The sequence below is a fragment of the Adiantum capillus-veneris genome, chromosome 11, assembly GCF_014529385.1.
Source record: "Adiantum capillus-veneris isolate H3 chromosome 11, ASM1452938v2, whole genome shotgun sequence".
Taxonomy (NCBI): Eukaryota; Viridiplantae; Streptophyta; class Polypodiopsida; order Polypodiales; family Pteridaceae; genus Adiantum; species Adiantum capillus-veneris.
The window spans coordinates 66,269,158-66,274,083 of NC_140941.1; positions in this window are offsets into that span (position 1 = coordinate 66,269,158).

Here is a 4,926-nt window from a genome sequence, read left to right on the forward strand (position 1 = left end):
TTTCGTTACAGATGTACTTTGAAGATCCATTTCTACTCTCTCTAGAGGTATTTTCATCCTGTGTGGATAGTGTCATCCTGTGTGGATAATTGGGCCTTCAGTATGTATTACATGCCCAAGGGGAGGGTTGAAAGGTGGGCATGGGAACTCCTTCAACACGTAGTTCAATTTTTGATGTGACACATACTACATATATGTGTGTAGCCATTTGAAAAGGCACCTGGAGATATGAGCTGCTGAATACTGGCTGTGAGACCTATCCTACATAAACACTTCCTTTTGTATATGAATGATAACATATATATTGTAAATGTATTGATGTACATTATAGTTTATTGAGTCTCTCTCTTTCTCTCTCTCTCTCTCTTTATATATATATATATATATATATATAGATAATCCATTTCATTAATTCTCTCTTCTCTGTAATCTATATGGACTCTCATGATTTCCCAACTCTTTTCTTACTCATTATTCTCACACACTCACCCATATGTGATGCTTCCATGCCCTAGCCAGGTCGCTACCATCCACGGATTGATGATTTTGTTGATCCGTTAGAGCTATGCTACAAGGGAGCCAACAACGACATGTCCTTGTGTCTATTGATGGTTTGGACAAGCCATATATAAAGTGCAAAAAAAGCACAAATGGAAATAGAGCAATTCGTTTCTGAGATCCGTTTGCCTTTTTACGATTAAAACAAGAACAAACTTCAGAAAGATGTTGCACACTTATCATTTATGCTTGTTGCTTCACATACGGTTTACGCAAACCATCAATAGGCAAGTAAGCAAGCCAATATGTCTCTCAAATGATTTTTTCATTTCTTTTTATAGGAATCATCGAAGATGCTTTTGCAAAAGTTTGGATGGAAGCTAAAGTAACTCGAAGGGAGGGGGCGGGGAGCATGGAACGTGGACGAGATAGAGAGAGGGAAAGAGATAGATTAAGTGGTAATTTGTTTTCGGGCAAGCAATGTTCGGGAAAAATGTGTCTCAGCTTAATATTGCCGTTTTCAATTTCAAAAATGCCGGTTGAGGGCAAGCGGGAAAAGAAGAAACTCTGTCTCAAAATTGAGAAAAACAGTGTGAAAACCCAAAAAATAAACCTAATTTTATAAAATTTCCTCTTCGCATATTCAAGGAAAGGAATTTTGTATGCTTGGAAAAATGGATTTTCCCCAATAGAGGTGTCGATGCGAGATTTTTGTGTGGGAGGCGAGGATGGTGATGCCTAGAGAGAATGAAAAAAGATAGATGAGGCGAGGGCCTTGACGCATGGAGTGAGAGGAAAAAAATATTTTGTAGGTCGGTGTCTGTGTTTGTGGCACGCTGATTAAGTAGGTGAGAAGACACGGTAGGCAAGCAGATCAAGGGAGGAGGTGGAAGTCCTTGGATGACGTTGCTATGAACGGCAGGTCCAGAGGTGCAAGCAACAGTGGTATGGATGATTTTCCCGGATTTCTATTTGCATCGTGAGCAGGACATCGTGAGGGAGAACAAGATGCGCAAGAGCAGGGCATCATGAGGAACGGCAAGATGCGCTGTTGGAAAATGCACGGCGAGAAAAAATTGTGTGTGCGTGTGTGCGCGCGTGAGTGTGTGTGTGTGTGTGAGAGAGAGAGAGAGAGAGAGAGAGAGAGAGAGAGAGAGCAATGGACAAACACAGAGATGCAGCATACATAGGCTTGGGAAGGGAAGCAGTCTATGAGGCCGAACCTAGGTAGATGGAGATGGCGACAAGCGCGAGAGGTTGATGGCGACACGCCATTTTGATTTTGATTTAGAATTACAAGATTCTCTTGGCATCACAATGGGTAATTAATTAATGTTTGCAAAATGGACCCGGTAAATTGAATGGAGAATTACCAACTTTTGTATTAAAAAAGCGGTAGCAAAAATAGTAAGAGGAGAAGCCATTTCTAAAGTCCATTTGTATTTTCTAGGGTGAAAAATTTAAACAGATTTTAGAAATAACTTTCTCCCTAGCTATTTATGCTAATTTCTTTACATGTGGCTTGCACAAACCATCAATACGAAAACCATATGCAAAGTAGTAAGCACAAACAAAGGGCAAGCCGTTTCTAAAATAGTTTGCATTTTTAGGGTTAAAAATGCAAATGAAACTTAGAGACAACTTTCCATATTCTTGTTTGTGTTATCTACATGGCATACAACGAGTCTTACCATATATCGAGCGATATTTTCCAAGCGAACGAAAATCCGAGCAAATATTTATACGACCTCACACCTTCGACCAAGTTCTCAAGCAATGACGAACTGCAAAAAGTGTACGCGAGAGTTTATTTCAGAGGCACCCTAGTGTGACAAGGGACTTAGAAGCCATTCTAAAATAGGAAAGTAAATGGACCTTTTTGTCTGAAACTCTTCGATGTGTATAAAAATTAAAAAGAAGTGAGACTCTCTCTCAATGTTAGAAAAAACTCGGGATCTAGTGTATTTTAATCGACTAAAATTGTAAAATCTCAGCTAATTTTGAGCTTGTCTTTAAGAAAACCGGGAAATTTACACAAGTTTCAGTGTAATTACTGGCAAAAGATTTAAATTTTTGCCTAAAATCTGGGAGAAATCCAAGTTTGCCCTCATTTTCATCGATTAGGGAAAATGTATTTTTCTAGTCCTGCTCTCTCTCTCTCTCTCTCTCTCTCTCTCTCTCAGTAAAAAAAACTCTTTCTCAAAGGGTGTGCGTCAACGCGTGCGTAGACCTTTTTAGGGAGATTTTTTTTGAAAAAACACATTGAAGAGCTTTAAAAAACGAGAGAGAGAGAGAGAGAGAGAGAGAGAGAGAGAGAGAGAGAGAGAGAGGAAAGAAGACTATATTCACTAAAACTCCATCCTACCAATCTCTCTCAATCTACTAGGTAGAATCTCACAAGATCCCACCTCCTCACATTAGTTGGGAACGTCGTTTGTTGTCTGTCACCTAAAGCTCGAGCTCGTGACCTACAAGGAACGAAGCGTGCATTGAGCTATCTCCCGTAAAGTGAAAATACAAGAGACAGAACGAGAGAGATTTGGCCTCCTCCCCCATGCCTTGACTCTACCTGTCCTACCTGCGTGGGTCTCACTATTGCAGGTTGGCAAGAGCTGCAGACGCAGTCTCTATCATCTTGTCTTATTCGCTCGTACTCATTCCCTGTCCATGCACTGCCCAACCTAGCATCGCGTTGCTTTGAGGCCTACAAGACCTTAATTACTTTTTATATTAAAAAATCCATTGCTAACTTGCTTCTGCACATGCGCTCCCTCCATGTCCGGTTGCCTACACACGTGTCCTCGTATGACACAACCCTCTTTCATTTTCTTTTGCTTTTGTACATTTAGTGAGAAAAATTTCCCCTGGACTTTCCCATTTTCATTTAGATCAACCTGAGCATCTCCTGTTATTCCCATCAAAAGAAATGGAAAAAAGATTGTAGGGACATACTCACTAGTATTAGAGGGACATATTTGGGTGAATTGTACACAAATTAATTAATTAGACAAGCAGATTCGTTCTCAGAGTTTTGTGAAACTAAGTAGTCTTGCTGTGACCTAGTTCCCCGTGTCCTGGCTCCCTCCTGTGCCCCAGACACCTCGGATCTTGCACCCTCTTTTGGCCATGCTCACTCGCCCTTCCAAGTTCCCACCCTCCGTCTCCTCGCCACTCTTGGAAGCTCTGCCTTAGGCGAGATCCTCTCTCTCTTTTACATGCACCTTCGACCTCCTGCATGCTAGAAAGGGGAAGTGCGACACTCAGAAGCAAAATTGGTATGCGCATGCCTGTAGACAACCGCGCACCACACCATCCTCCGTGACTTGCCATGTCCCCTGAGTGACGTTCAGCTCTGGTCTACAGCACCAACCAGGTTTGCACACCATGCCCAAGTGAGGCATTGTCTCCCCTGCGCGAGCTTAATCCCTCATTTGTAGCACCGTACCAATGTCGCACGAGCTCATCGGGAGGCCTTTTTCGTCTTGTGATGCCTACCTCTAATATGTTGCACTGTGCGGCCTGCAAACAAATCACATCGAGCTTCACGCTTCCACCGACAAATCTCTCTCCCTCCACGCGGCAGCTCTACCAAATTATCCCTGATATTTTGATCATAAATTCCCAAAATGCCCTTCAAATTTTCCAAAATTCTCAGAATACACCCCTCATTTTGAGATTAAATTTCTCCAAAGAAAGAATAACAATAACTTTTCATAAGAAGACTATTGTCTATCAAATACAAGATGCTAAACCTGGAACTTGAGTTGGTTAAGTAGGCTTCGTCGATTTTGCAAGGTAATTAAGCACTCAAAACGAAAATTTTAATGGTATTTTAAAATTTTTCACAAATTAGAGAGGTATTTTAGTTGGAAAAGGTGAGACCATTGTCTAACGGGCCTTGTCCTCCTTTCCCTTTCTTTTTGCATTTCATTAAACTTCTCATTTGTTCAATCCCCAAAAGCATCACCCGAGATACCCTTTAAAACAAACGAAAAAAAAAGATTATGGGGACATATTCACTTTGTATTCACTAGAGAAAAAAGAGATTGAGCTTTTTTAATATTAAAAAAAAAAGCCTCTAAAGGATCTGCGCCGACGCAGATCCTTTAGGGAGGCTATTTTTAAAAAACTTCATCTTTTAAAACTCAATCCTTTAACATTGTATTCACTAAAATTCAATCCTTCTAAAGGGTACACTTTATACTCACTACAATCCTTAAGGGGAGTTAAGCACGTTGTATTCACTTAAGGGGAGTTAAGCAGCTTGTATTCACTAAAACTCAATCTTTAAGGAGTTAAACACTTTGTATTCACTACGAAAAACATAAAGTTTTTTTGTTAAAAAGCTTTGCTAAAGGATCCGAGTCGGAGAAAAAAGATTGAGTTTTTTTAATTATAAAAAAACCCTCCCTAAAGGATCTACGCCAA